We start from the raw sequence: 16066 nt of genomic DNA on the forward strand, positions 1-16066 counted from the left end.
AAATAGAGGGGGGAAAATCTACATAGACGCCCAAAAATAAAGGAGTAAATCATTAATATGCATGGGTTAGATTTGGCCCCAGAGATGTTAGATTCAAATAAGACTGGGTTTGCATTGCTTTAGGAAAATTGTAAGGCAATATTTAGGAAAAAAATCATAGTGAAATTTAGCATTTCAATTTGAGAAATAGTGCTTTGCTTCTAATGAGCAGATGCTCAACTGTGCATTGAGAGGCCTGATGCAATTAAAAGATGTGTTTAGGTGGGAGGCGATCATTCAGCCATGTATCGCCTGTCAGATCCACCTTGGCCTGCTTTCTGCATGACAGATGCAGTTGGATTTTCCTAAGTCTCTTCAGCCAGCCATTGATTTGGAAATGATCCCTCCAACAATTGCTTATAAGACCTGAGTTTGGAAGAAGACTTACGTGTCCCTTTTTTAATAGGACAGATCAGATACGTTACTGCAGTAATATGAACAGAGCTGATAAAAGATGAACCCCACTGACTTTTCAGGAGACAACATAGAGACTGAAATTAGAAATGGGGGAGTTAGCTTGTTGGGGAAGTCTGCTATAATATAGGTATATATTTTGATCTATAAGTTTATATGTATGTGTGTGTATATATATATGTAAATATATGATAGAGAGAGATAAAGCTCTTTAAAATAAGGGCATGTTTGCCTTCTTTAAATCTAATAGCTCCATCACCAGTGGTGTATCTTGGATGACACTAATTTTACTTTGTTTTTAAAAATCGTAAATTAGGAAGCATGTGCATTTTGAGTAAGAAAGTGGAGCTTTGAGATACCAGTCATTTACTGGAGGCAAAACTTGATTCAACTGATATGCTTTCCTTTGTCTATTCTTTTCCTTTTCTTTCTTCATTTCTCTTCAGGTCAGAGGCTGGCAACATAATTAAAATTTGAATTATTTATGAAGAGCCATTAAAGTGGGTGGCCTGCAGATTAGTCAAAGACAGCAGAGCTAACACTAAGCTGCATTTCTTTTCCTCTCTCACAATAAATGGTATCTGAACCGTATGCTCTGAAAGCAACCATATGAACTTAAAGCTTTGGAAATAAAAATATGTAAAACATTGTGAGCATTTACTTTGACGCAAACATAAATGTGTATCTATAATTATCATAATGTGCAAAATCATCTTTTTATGTGCATATATACATAAAAGATGTTTTTCTGCCAATCATTCATTAATATTGAATAGAAATAGAATTACCAAGGGGAACAATTTTTTGGTACATGTATAAAGATATGGCTAGAACTATGAATATACTCACATGGGCATCATTAAGTGTGCATTTTATATTTGGGCAGGGGCACTGGAACAGTTCAGAAACATCTGTCACCACCGTGATGTGTTGAGAGCAAAAGAAATGTAAATGGGTGCCTGTTTTCTCAGAAACATTAGGACCTGTAAACATAAACGTAATTTTTTTATCTGCCAATTTTAATGAGTTCATGGACCTAATGCAATTTTTGAAAATAGTGAAATCCTGCAATCATAATATTAAACTAGAATATTCTTCAGATTAATGAAGGGAAAAATTCTATATGGTCAGTTTCTCTATCGCCTTATCCTAGTAATTTGGCAGGGGATAAGGCATATCGTCATGTTTTATGTTACACAGAGATTGAGGTAAGCCTCTTTCTGTTTTCCTTACCATACCCACATACACTTAATTCATACCATTCAGAGGAAAATAAAACATGCTTTTGCTTTCCTGATCTTTTGCTTTCTCTTCATGAAAAATGGCCAAAAACAGCATTGAAACAGAAAAAAAGCTAAATATATCCAGACCATTATTTTGATTTTGATATGTCTTCTCTTTTAAGATTCTTTCAAGAAGACTGGATTAATGCTCCACTGAAATAATCATTTTTATCTAATTTTTAAAGTCATATTTCTAATTTCAGAGTTCTGTGGATATGATCACTGTTATATTGCTTTTTAAAATATTTTTTAAGGCAAAAATACCAGAGTGAATGTTTTCTGGAGTTAGTGGAAGTGTTCTAAAAACAAGGCCATCGGTAGGTTTAATCATTCACGTTTAGATGAATGTCTTTTAGAATTGCCTTTGTCTGGAAGCCAATGACCATAGTTTCCCCCAGCGTGTTGTTGTATATATACATTGGGTTGGCCAAAAAGTCTGTTTAGTTTTTTTCCAGAAAATAAAAGACACACTTTTCAATTTCACCAATAATTTTATTGATTTGAATATTTTGAATATGTTGGCTATCTCCTGTGTGGTATAATGCTGATCGTTCTTAATGCCTTGATTTGATCGCTGTCAACTCCAACTGGTCTACCTGACTGCGGAGCCTCGTCCAGAGAGAAATCTCCGGGATGAAACTTCACAAACCACTTCTTTAGACACATCCGATCAGTCCCAGCACCTTCTCCGTATGCATCACAAATATGTTTTTTTTGCATTTTAATTGTGTTTTTACCTTTCTTGAAATAATAAAGCATAATATGCTGAAATGTGTATTTTCTTCCATCTTCAATATCAAAATGGCTACACAAAAATTCATCAATTTTGATAATTTTTTTAAATGCATGCTGATGGGACAGCTGTCACAAAACAGTCTAACAAAACTGTTTTGAATGAAGTTCAAGATGACTAAGCTCTACACTGGAGCCATCTTATGGAAAAAAACAAATGAACTTTTTGGTCAATCTAATATTAATTTTTTGTTTCTATCCACTAAAGTAAATGGTCTAAAAGGGCAGGGATGAAGTTTATCTTGATTAACAAAGAATCCTTTTGTACCTTGAGGATTACCTGGCATACAAATATGTTAATGAAGAAATGCTTTGAATGACTAATGCTGACTCTGCAATAAATGAAACATTATAGAGGCAATTACAGAGGGCTGACTTGTGTTGTCAGTGGGGGAAAATCAGTCTTATCTTACATGTCTTATGAGGGTGTATTTGAGTTCAGTTAGGCCATAGCACCAAATACATTGCAACAGAACTTGATAGTGATGGTCAACATGAGATCAATTAAATGACTGAAATTCTGGAAGTATCTCTGCTTCTGTGTTTGCTAGAGGAGACTGAATCTCCTCTAGCAGATTTTTTTACATGTAGGTCAGCGGGTATTACATGATAAAATAATAATAATAGCCACAGCAATAACAACAATAATAAACTTACTGCTTCTTATTTGTCAGCTGGAAACATGACAAGCTTTGTCATTTTTAGAAGAAAGGGCAGGCTGGACAGTTTCTGTGTCAGCATTTGAAATTGGCATTCCCTCCAAATAAGTTATCCACAAGGAAAGATTAACCCCTTTTAACACTTTAAATAGCAAGGTCCATTGAAAGAAAAATACCAGGAAGACACCAGGCCCTTCCAACAGCAAAAACTCATTTACCTCAATTTATCCACTTGGAAAGAAAATTTTGAATCTTTTTCCTCCTCATACGGTGCTTATAATCTCTGTGATATGATGGTTTATATTTGACAAGAAATGATTATGTGGAATATTTTCCTTTATGATATGATATCAGAACTGCTTAGAGAAACAATGTTCTTTCTCACCAGCTCTTATCCCCTGATTGATTAGTACCTGAAAGGAGGAGACATTGTCAGCCTGAGGAAGGTGTTAAGATAGAAATACCATGACAAAGGGATACATACACTTTAGGTTGTCCTCTGTCATTCTTGACCTCATGGAAAACAGAAAGGGAAAAAAGTGGTCTGAGAAGTCTAGATATAACAGGATTATTAGAGCCACACACGCTGCTAAGCAGAAGAGGGTCATGACACGCAGGGCTTGCTGGAATGTCTTCCAAAGCACCCAGATTCTGAGAGACACTTTTAAAACTGGGCCATAGCCCTGTAAATTATGGACTAAGTTTATATCTCTCTTTGTAGACTCACTAAACTTTTGGGTATATAAAAGACATGGTAGAGAGCCCTGGCTGGTATAGCTCAGTGGATTGAGTGCAGGCCTACAAACTAGATGATCACGGTTCGATTCCCAGTCAGGGCACATGACTGGGTTGCAGGCCAGTTCCCGGCAGGGGACCCACAAGAGGCAACTATACATTGATATTTCTCTCCCTCTCTCTTTCCCTCTAAAGATAAATAAATAAAGCATCTTTAAAAAAATGGGTTTAAGTTTAAAAAAGACATGGTAGGGTCCTACATTAGGAAGCCTATGTAAGTTTGTTTAGTTCAATGTTTCATATATTAGTTAAGTGATATACATGTACAAATATAACTATATTATTTGAATATTATATATGTACACATGCATCTATAGTATCATTTGAAAATTACACATATATACATACACATAGGTACAAATGTGTGTATATATATATTTAAAAAATAAAATATTTTGGAGCTAATGTTTCTTGGACGTACTTTGAAACAATTTGGGAGATACTTTTGTAGTTTTAAAACCAGATGGAGGTTGAACAGCACCGAACAACCTTTCTAAAAACCACTTCTTCAACTGTACATTGGTGCACATCGTTTCTCCTCACATGACTGCTTTAAGGGTAGAGTTCCATAGTATATGTAGAACGCTTAGTGAAGATTTATCACATAGTCATTTGCTAATAATGAACTTGAGAAGACGATGTATTTAAAGTCATAGTTTGCCTATTTCCAATGTTTGCTGAGGGCTAACCTTAGGTAATTGGGTCTTGCTTGAATTATTTGCTTATCATTTCATGGGTATAGCATTACCCCTCAAGGAAATCTTTATTCCCTCTAGTTAATATCTGCTGTTTTGTCCGTGCTGATATTTCTTTTTTACTTCTTATGGAAAAATACCTGTATGCCATATGACCCTGGTGGCATTGTCCATAATGATGTGGATATTGATGACATCTTTAATAATGACCAGCCATGGCACTCGCCGAGTGTTAGGTCATTATTCTAACACTCGGCAAGTGTGTTCTAAGTGCTGTATATATATTACTGTATTTAATTTTTGTGCCAACCTTATAGCATACCTACTATAATTGTCTCAATTTATAGAACAAAACATTTTTAAAAGGGGCAGAGAGAGGTTAAGAAACTAGGTCAAGGTTACACGGCTAACAAGTGGTTGAGTCAGTAGTGAAGCCGAGCAATCGGGGCCCGGAGTCTGGGCCCTTAACCGCCATAGCATGTGCAGACAAGGACAGTCAGTGAGGGGTCTTCTTCCTCACTCTCAGCCTGTGTGACAAAGTGTGCGGGGAGCCATGGCTGACGTTTCAGTTTTTTAGCCCTCTAACATCAGTGTTTCTGGATGATTATGATTATGTCCTGGAACCTACTGTATGATTCCTATAGCATTTAGGACTCAAATTAGTATGTGCTTAGTAAGTATGTGATTAAAGAGTTCTGATCATCATTTCAGCCTTAATCACCAATCAAACCAAACAGCATGCCTCTATGAATAATGTTATGTGGGAACGAAGTTACCAGCCAAAGGGTACTCAGAGCTCTTCAGCTACCAACCGTGATGTCTTCTAATCTTTATGTGGACAGATTCGGGGTTGTGAAAGTTTGCTGAAATGCTCTAAATATTTACTCAAATGATATTCCCTGTCTATTTGACAATCAAACATATGGGTGTTCAGTGAGCCTTTGGTATCTGCAAGTTTGTCAACAGTGTTCTGCCACTTTAGTTCTTGATTGTTCATTTGTGGAGGAGGGACACTAATACCCACCTCCTAAGGTTCAGAGACCATGGTGGTGGGTAGCAAAGGGTTCTTCAGTTAGGCTCTGAAGATTTTACTTCAAAATTCCGTTTTATTGCCTTAAGTTTCATAAATTGCCATAACTTTTATTACCATAAAATTCAGGCTCATGGCCTTGGTAACTCAAATGTGTAACAGAAATATTACTAAGAAGTTCATATGAAAGCTTTAGATTACTCACAGATATCTAAATACCAAGTATGACACATACAGAGATAAACACACACACACATAGAGAAAGACAGAGAGGTCTATAATTAAAAATAAAATTTAAAAACTCAATTTTACATTTTGACATTATTCCCACTGCAAGTGTTTGAGTTGAAGAAACACAGGATAATCCTTTCTTAATTAGATAACAATCACAAAAGGGTCTACACTACTTTAAACACATCTATCTATCATCAGCTTATCTATCCCAGTGTTTATTCTGGAATCAGCTAAAATATTTTAATTTTGTAGGAAACTATAGTTTTCTTCTAGTAAGCAAACAGGAAAAGCACACATTTTCTTTTTTCCTGCATAAATATTTTCAGATTTTATTCCTATTTTCAAATTATCCACATAAAACTAACTGCTTATGAAGAATGTTTTAAGTCACACTGATAATTTTAAAATAGGCACAAAAGATTGAAAACAAAGAATCTTCCTTTTTTCCAAGAGAAATGTTTTATGTTAAGTTATACTGTTTAAACATCTCTGGTGTCAATTCTGAGTGAACCAGGATGGCCTCTTCCTGTCTCGTTCAATGATCCTTTTGCCCTGATCTTGTTCAGGTGGTGTCCCTCCCGTGTATAGCACCATGGATTCTGCCGTGGGGGCCTTAAAAGGGTCCCCTTCTTGTTTCCCTTTCTGTCTTCTTATTTCTGCAGTCTCTTCGCACACCTTCGCATAGCAACAGCCACAAAGGACATGTTTCTGTTTAAGGTGACCACATTCAGGACAGACATCTATGTTATTCTTTTTTTTTCTTTTCTTTTTTCTTTTTTTTTCCAATTTTTTTTGAATTAAAAAATATTTTATTGTTGTTCAATTATAGTTGTCTGCAAATACTCCCCACCACTTCCCTCAACCCCAGCCAAGCCCTTTTCCCTCACTTGCTTCCACTCACTCCCTTGGTTTTGTCCATGTGTCCTGAAAACCCTTCCTCCTTCCCCCATTTATTCCATTCCACCTCTTGTCTGGTTACTGTCAGATTGTTCTTAATTTTAGTGTCTCTGGTTATATTTTGCTTGCCTTTTTCTTCTGTTGATTATGTTCCAGTTAAAGGTGAGATCATACGACATTTGTCCCTCACCACCTGGCTTATTTCATTTAGCAGAACGCTTTCCTGTTCTATCCATGTTGTCACAAAGGGTAGGAGCTCCTTCTTACTTTCTGCTAAATAGTATTCCATCATGTAAATGTACCACAGTTTTCTGATCTACTCATTTACTGATGGGCACTTAGGTTGCTTCCAGTACTTGACTATTATAAATTGTGTTACTATGAACATTGCGGTTCATAGGATCTTTTGAATTGGTGTTTCAGGATTCCGAGGGAATAGTCCCAGCAATGGAATTGCAGTTCAATTTTTGATTTTCTGAGGAAATTCCATACTGTTTTCTGCAGTGGCTGCACCAGTCTGCATTCCCACCAACAGTGCACTATAGTACCCTTTTCTCCACATCTTCTCCAACACTTATCGTTTGTTGATTTGTTTATGATGGTCATTATGACTGGTGTGAAGTGGTATCTCATTGTGGTTTTAATTTGTATCTCTTTTTTTAAATTTTTTTTCCAATATTTTTATTTAATTATTTTTCAAATACAGTTTTCTGTCTATTACTCCCATCCCATCCCACCCCCCAGGCTCCCCCCTCCCTCCCATTTCCACCCTTCTCAGTTGTTGTCCATGTATCCTTTATATAGGTTCCTCTAAATCCCTCCCTTATTTCCCCTGAAATTCCCTCCCCTCTCCCCTCTTGTCACTGTCAGCCTGTTCTCTATTTCAGTGTCTTTGGTTATATTTTGCTTGCTTGTTTGTTTTGTTGTTTAGCTTACTGTTAAAGGTGAGATCATATGGTATTCTTAACTTAATAAGCTTCTGAGGATTTTTTCTCCTACACTGGTTAACTTTAATGCTGCGTCTGTTTTGGGTGCTGCCATCCAAAAGATACTATCCAAAGGCTGGAGATCTCCTTACTTCCATTAGTATTATTTGCTGGTTCTATAAATGTAGTTGAACCTTGGATAGCTAATGCTGGTCCCCACGGAGGGCTTGGAAGGCCTGGCCTGGTCTCCAGAAATTTCCGTTGCAGTAGCTCCCATCAGTTCCGGAGGAGCCAGGCCATTGGCTCCAAAACCAACATCAGCACACATTTTCAAATGTATTGGCCTCTTTTAGGTCAGATGAGTGGTATCGAACAAACAGAGAACACTATGTTTTCAAGACAGGGGTATGGTTAATATTTAAATATTTTCAAAGGAGCTTTCTTGATGATATATTTCATCCTGTCACCCTAAACTGTTTAAAGTGGCACCCCAGTTTTTTAACTAGAAATTCCTGTTCTTTCAGAGTGGCGGTTATGAACTGGGAAGGTTAGTTGTACAAACTCTGCTGACTCAGGCAAGTTTGCATTAGGCTGGTTCAGTTGGTGGGCCTGTCAGGAACACCCAAGAGTAGAAATTCCTCAAGGAAAGCAATATACACCTTTGTTGTCCATTAAACTGGGCTGCCCTACATGTTTTAAGATTGACCAAGGAACCATTTCCTTGGCTAAAACTCACAGAAGCAGTGTTTTTTCCTCTTCTCCATAGGAGGAAGGAGTGAGTGAAAACAAGCAGATTGCAGGACTGTATTGTCCAAAGGAAACTGGAAAAAGGCATTGTAGGTATATACTTTCTAAAATACAGAATTTTTGGTTTATCTTAGTCATTTGTGTTAGGGGCAGGATTCCTTCTTCCTTCAACTCTGACGTCCTCAACCTTTCTCAATATCTGTGCGTGCCTCTTCCCCTGAGAGAAACATTCTTTCCTCTTCCAGAAGGAAACGACGTCATTTGTTTTTGTAAACATTTGCCTCCCATCTCATCCAATACTGGGTCTCACTCCATCAACAATCCCTCTTTCTATTTTACTTTTAGTCTCTTCCATTTTTTTTGGCTTATGCCTTAGATCTTATAAATATGTACATGTACTAATTTTTCCAATCTTTATAAGAAAGCTACAAACAAAATAAATATATTCTGTGTTCCATTTATCTGTTTCATATTTCCTTTATTTGATAGCCAAACTTGTATCAGAGCCTCCCAGATTTTTTTATTTTATGGACCAGTACATTTTTTAAATGTGAGAACAAGCCTAAATGATTAACAATGACTATATTTCATCAATTTAATTTAATAAAAGAGGATATTTTAACACCGTAAAAGGAGGAAAAACATACTTATACGTATTCTGTTCAGAGAACCTGTTTTAGGTTGTAGAGTCCTGTAGTATAGAATTTTTTCTCTCACTAATGCCTTCATTTGTTTATTGTAATCTCATTATTGCAACCTAGTGCCTGTATTCATATTTTAGCCATTACCACATTGGCTTTGAATCAAAACAGAGTGTGATTTAATCCGCTGGATTGAGTTGCCAGTTGTAAATGGATATTATCCCAAGATGCATGTGCATTTTTCCTGAAAATAGATGACAGAGACAGAGTGTTTTCGGTGTCAAGACAGGAGTAATGTATGTGATTGGCGGTCAGATATAGGCTGCTGTGGGTTTGGGGCCAGATTCCAGTCTCGTGTTCTGTGCCAGTCCTTCGAGGAGCAGAGCTGACTGGAGCTGATTTGCTCAGTGGAAATGCTTTATGCAAGATCCTGTACTAAGTGTCATCAAAAAGAGAAAATCCAATTCTTTTAGTCACTGAAATTCATGGAAGATTTAAAATGATTTTTGTGATGTAAAATATGAAAAATTGATATAAACTCAAATTGAAAAGACAGTTATAGTATAATCTAATTAGTATTAGGAGCAAAACAAACACTTCCAGATTCAGGTTATACCGTATTTTTAGGATTATAAGATGCACTGGACCATAAGATGCATCTAGGTTTTAGAGGAGAAAAATAGGGAAAAAATTGAAGCAAAAAATTTGGTAAAATATTTAATACACTGTGACTGTGCCTCACCACTGCCCCCCACCCCTAGCGAGCCAGGTAAGCTACATTTGGACTATGAGAGGCACCCTCCTTTCCCTCCCAAATTTTTTTGGGGGAGTGCATCTTATAGTCTGAAAAATACTGTATGTGTGGCTAGTACCGCCATCATTGATGTCATTTCTAATGGATTCTCAGTACATATTGATTGTGGGGAGGTATTTTAAATTTTGAAACTTGTGATAGTATACACATTATTTCTCACGGTGGTAGTATAACCAGAGCAGGTACTAAGTCAAACATTGTTTTACGAGTCATCTTATTTTAAATTTTTTGCTTCAAATTTTAAATGGCTTAGAGATTTAGGTTATTTTACTTATTTTTGCCCTTCTTTTGTGGAACTAATATTATTATAGTATATTCTAATGTATGATTTGCCTGAGGTTCTTAATCCTTAAGCTTTAATTCGTAAGTTAGGTTATAACGAATAACTAAGGTGTTCTAAATAGAACAGCAAGCTAATTTTGAAAATTCAGTTTTACTTTAAAAGCAGATTTCATAATTCTGTACCACTTTCTATTCTCTCTTCTGTGTATATACTGTATGTGTGAAGTGTCAGTGTATGTCTGCATCTTGTTGAGCCCATATAGGCAATGAGTACGTACTCTGATCAGCATCATTTCAAGGCCAAAATAAATGTGGTTTTCAGCAAAATATATTAGAAAATTTACACAATACTTAAGAATAAATTTACTTTTTTAGATATTTGCATTAGCACTTGAAAGCTCAAGTGGAAGCACCCCACAGCGCTCGGAAAGAAGACCAAAGTCTCTGTAGGCACATTTACACATTGGAATGCTGAAGTGTGAGTCTTAGTAATCCAAACTGAATGACTGAGTGATTGGACTGAATGTATTCACTTATTAAAGGGTGAAACCACTAAGCTGAAAGACAGTGGTGAGTAGTTTAACTGGAGAAAGAAGAAATACCATAGAGAAAAGTGTTGGCAGTGATCAATCGAGAATGACCTCTAGAGGGAGACATTTAGCTACTGGTCTTTGACATTTAGGTATCTGTGGGGAAAAACTCTGGATTTATTAGTCTGTTCTAATCATTCCCATTAACTAGTTGGTTCGTGTAAAACCCCTTATTCTGATCGAGTGCTCAAAAGATGTTTATCATTTGGCTTTTTATGAATTTTTTCTGTAGAGGGATACTGTATAAGTTATGCCAACTGCAATAATCCAGAAAATATTTCTTACAAATAACTGACAGTTTTGTATTATTCTAAAATCTTGTGAACTGGATTAATCATTTCTTTCATAAAATAATTATTAAGATCCTGCTAATAGGATTGGCTTTGTTTTGTATTCTGGGGATAAAACAATGAACACACAGGTGAGTTGCTTGTCCTCAAAAAGCTTACATTCTGGAGTGGTGAGGCAGACAGAAGACATTGAGAAAAACATACTGAGGGAAATTAACATGGTTATACGACACAGAATAACTGGGGGGGGAGGGAAGTTGAAGTTTAGAGGGGGGGGTCAGGAGGTGACATTGGAACTGAAGGCTAGAAACATTTGTCTAGTGAGTAAAAAAACACTTTTCTGAGCAGAGAAAATGAGATAGTCTGAGCCTATTACAGGTTTCGTATACAAAAGAGGCCAGTAGGATAAGCTCAGGCTGCAAAGGTAGGGAAAGGTCACACTAAGTGGCACCTTGGAGGCTGAGTTTGGATTTTTTCTAAATGCTATTAATAGATAAGTTTTACGTTCACACCTAAGAGTGGATCCATTTCAAGAGCACTAAGGAAACCAGGACTCTAAATCTCTAAAGCTGAAAGCCTGAATCTGGGATGTGGTAAATTTAAACAAGTAGTCAACTCCACCCTTTTGGGGTCTTTTGAGGCCAGTTTTTCTTACAACCTGAGCCTGTTGACTTTTCCTGTGTATGGTAGCAAAGTGATGAATGATAGCATGAAGTTATTTATATCAACAACACTATATAAAATGGCGTTCTTCTGGTAATTATTTTTTAAAACACCATATTATTTATTCGGACAAAGAGAGACCACACAACCTAAGGGGACATACAAGATGTTTTATTGCTTGTCTTAAACACACGCGTTCCTCTCCCCCTTAGGCGTTGATACCAAAAAGATGCATGAAGAATTAAGAATGGAAATAATAGGTTGAAACAAATGAATTTGTTTAACAAGTTAACCAATAAAAGGTATATGAAAACAAGCAACTGCTATGGCTCTCTTTGTCAACCATTAAATACATATCAAATAATTTTTTTTTCTATTAAGTGCATTCTTAGAAACATGCAGGATATCCCAGGGGTTTATGCTGAATGTTAATTTGTTTTATATTCACTTTTGAGAGCAAGAATAAGAATTAACTAAATTAAATTACAGAGATGGAATGAGGTAAGAATAGGCAGGATATGATCTTTTTAAGCCCTTAATGATATATAATTAATTCACTTTCTAATGGCTACCTAGTATGTAGCAAAGCAAAATAGAATTCATATTTTTGTTGGTAAATTAGGATAAAGATTAGATGAGTAATCTGCTGGTGGCATTCATTTTTGAGGTTGTTTTGTTTTAAGTCAGAAAAGAAACACTCCCCAAACACAGAGTCAGGGGGAGGGTGCAGCTCCTCAGCAAACTGAGTTGTCAAGGAAGAAAGAGTGTTCCTTTGCAATAAAACTGCCACCTCGAAAAATATTTTTGCCTCGTGTTTCTTAGCCATATGGAGACATATTAACTCGGCCTCCAGTAGCTTCAGGGAATCTGCTTGAAAACCTTGCAAGTTTCTGGTGAATAAACATTAAGTTTTTACTAGTACAAAATTTATATGATTAAAATGCATTATATGGCCTCATGAATTATGTGGAATTAAGTTTTTACTAGGACAAAATTTATTTGATTAAAATGCATTATATAGCATCATGCAAATGAAAGATAACGGGTAATGATTTAACATGAAACATCATTAACATTAATGTGCATTTATTTTGTATGCCACTGTTTCGTGTCTTACCAGATTCTTTTTGGTCATTTTAGTTTTTTATATTAAAATATGTATCAGTACTTGTCAAATACCCTCATAAAATGAAGTCAACTTCCAAAGTCAGTCATTTGTATGCCTTTGGTTAATGTCCTTAGATATTATATTATATGTAAATTATAATAATATCATAGTTTAAAAATTCTCTTCTCTTTGGATTCTCCTTTTAAGTGGGTTTAACCGATCTCCCCATGGCCCTCATTTCTACCTCAATTCATACCTTTATTATTTCTGATCTGTGCTTCACCTCTTTATCTTTCCTTAAACATATTTCTAACTGGCCTCTTGCTTTAGATTTTCACTGCCTTGTGATTCAATTCATTTTCCACACTACTGCTGGTCATCTGAAAAAAAATTCTGAATTTGAAAAAAATGCAGAGTTTATCATTTCATTTCTCTAACCAAAATTCTGTACTCGTTTCTCATTCCCTTCAGGATATGATCTATACTATTTGAAAGTCAGACGGAGCCCACATTCCAGAATAAGCCCCTTTCCTTCAGCTCTTTCCCTCTTCTCTCTAACACAGACTGTCCCATTTCCCCCAAAGCCCACATGTTGTGCTGTGATCTTTGAATACCCTTCATTTTATTCTTCAGCTGGTTAACTTCTCATACTCTTTAGTGGGCTTTCTTCACAAACCCTTCATGGATTTTAGTCTTTCTCTCTGTCCCCCAACTCATCCTCTCCGCTATCACAATTTGTATCTGTGTTAAGTCTCTCTTCTTTGGCTTAAACAGCTTAGCTCCTAGCACACAGCAGTGGTATTTTTTAGTGCTGTGTTGCCTGCGATTTCGTAACTTCTTGAGTCCAGGACCTCTATATCTCCTCTGATGAGTGTGGTGGGCATTCAGAACATACATATTTAATGAATGAATAAATACATGTTTAATTAAGAGAGGGAGTATAGCTGGTGTCATTGGTATAAAGCCTGGCAGCCCGGCAGTTCAAATCAGGCCTCGACGACTTATTGGCTGCTACTAACAGGCACGTTTCTTAACCTCTCGGTGCTTTCCTTTTTTGGTAGGAAAATGAGTACTGCGAGAATAACTATCTCAGTTCATAGTGTGAGGACTATGTAAAGCACGCAGCAAAATGCTTGGCTTACGTATCATCACTGCTCAAATGAATCATAAGTACTACTATTATTGCAAAGGAGAGAAGCTTATCTAAATTACAGTATACAGTATCTCTATTTTGCCTCTCTCAAAACGTATTCCCATTCTCATTTTAAGAGTACAAATAAGAGTAGAGTAGAACATATTTGCAAAATAGCCATTACCGTAGTATCTAATAAGTGAAATATAATAAATGGCAGGTAAAGAATTTGATACCCTTGTATTTTGAAGGGTACGCAAGTACAGCTAATGAAAAGTATGTGAGCTACAGAAATATAAAGTGAATATTTGCTAGACTTTTTATGTCACCTGTCCTTTATAGTTCTACAACTGATGACTGCTTATTGACAAAACATGTTAGAGGGCACCTTTAGGGACTCAGGCGTTTAGCCCAAGGCAGGTCCAGGTCTGCATTTCCTCTCCTGCCCCTTCTACACTGTGTAGCCGCTGATGGACTACTTGACATTTTCCAGTTATCTTGGGAGTTATTTTAATGAATCTAACATATGGCATATAAAGCGCTGGGAAAATGTTTTCAATGTATGGTTCTGAAAATAAAAAAGAACAGAGGACATCGCAGTGCCAGAGCACTCACATTTCCAAAAAGGGAAGTGAAAAAATATGACCGAGCTCAATCCCTTCACACGCCCTGCCTTTCTGAGGATAACTAATGGAGTGATTACTGTAAAAGGGTCTAATTGTAATGTGACAATAATGCAGTGTACTTTTTTGATTTTTAATATATGTGTGTATTTATGTGTTTAAGACAATGTATATACAATAGAATTTACAAATCTTAAGTAAAACTCACTGAGTTTTGACACATGCTTATTTAATGTAATATAATAGAACCCAATAGTTCATAGCAATATAATGTAACTCAAGCTCCTGTCAAGATACAGACAATTTCTAATATCCCCAAAAGTTCATTTGTGCCTCGTTTTCTGATTGTTGCTAGTGTAACATTCTAAATCTCTTTGTTCTCTGATATCACAATAGCAAACTATTTTACATGCTGGCAAACTCCATTATATTGGTTCTTTAAAAATGTGAAATTTTGTAGATGACAGAAGCAGGTGGTCTTTCTAGTTTTGTTTAATATTGTTGAGTAACTTGTTACATCATGGCATTGAGAGATGGATGAGAGACACAGGTAGGTGTAAGAAATCAACATTATGTTTTCTGCTTTAATGAAGATTTTTGAATTCAGATAGAGGTAACTAACTTGCTGTGGTTCTTACGACTTATTGTTCCTGGCTTCATCTGTGTAAATTCATAGATGAATATGTACAACAGACTAACGTGTGGAAATATCCGGACCAAAGATTATTAACAAGTACAAAAATTATACAAATCAAATCCTGATATAATCGTGTGGTAAAGTGTGATTGTCGATTGCTTCTAGCTTTTGGAAAGAATGAGAGTGATGGGAAAAATATTTCAAATGACAAGTATTTGAAATTACCAGTAAATCACAAATCTTATTAAGAAGAAAAGAACATACAAAAATAGCCAATGTTTAATTTCTTAGAAGAATGCTGAATATGGAAAGCAGATTGCTATATATAAAATTAAAATGTCGTACTATATTATGGTGAGTGAGAGCTGTTTATTAAAATTGGAGACGTCACACGTAAAGTCATTGCTTAAGCAACAACAATGGAAGCCTAGACACCTTCTGCGATGATCACCCTCGGTGAAAAGGTAATCCGTGGCACTACATGTGGACCCTTAAGCATTGTGTTGTGTGTTCCAAGTTACACAGTGAGGTTAAAATGAATAATTTTCAGGATATAACAATAGGAAATTAAGTTTTTATTTGTCTAGTGTTTAAGAAAACATCATTTCCTACTATGATCATTTATTCATATAGGGTCAGCTCTCCTTTCTGTTTTTCTCTCTCCACAGGGTATTATTGAGCTTCCTTAAAATGCAGAGGAATTTGCAGGCAGGGTGTGGGGACTGTTTGGCTAGTTGCCTACTCACCCTCCATTCCCTGCTTTCCCTCTTTTAGG

General features: G+C 36.2%; 1 protein-coding gene and 1 pseudogene across 6 annotated transcripts in view; one reads left to right on the forward strand and one right to left on the reverse strand.

Annotated features, from left to right (window-relative positions):
• CACNA2D1 (calcium voltage-gated channel auxiliary subunit alpha2delta 1) overlaps positions 1-16066 on the forward strand; it is a 472005-nt gene that overhangs the window by 148235 nt on the left and 307704 nt on the right. The window lies entirely within an intron of this gene.
• Positions 6382-8091, reverse strand: LOC119000918 (39S ribosomal protein L32, mitochondrial-like; annotated as a pseudogene).

The sequence above is a fragment of the Sturnira hondurensis genome, unplaced genomic scaffold (genome assembly GCF_014824575.4).
Source record: "Sturnira hondurensis isolate 20B ecotype Veracruz unplaced genomic scaffold, ASM1482457v3 Scaffold0016462, whole genome shotgun sequence".
NCBI lineage: Eukaryota > Metazoa > Chordata > Mammalia > Chiroptera > Phyllostomidae > Sturnira > Sturnira hondurensis.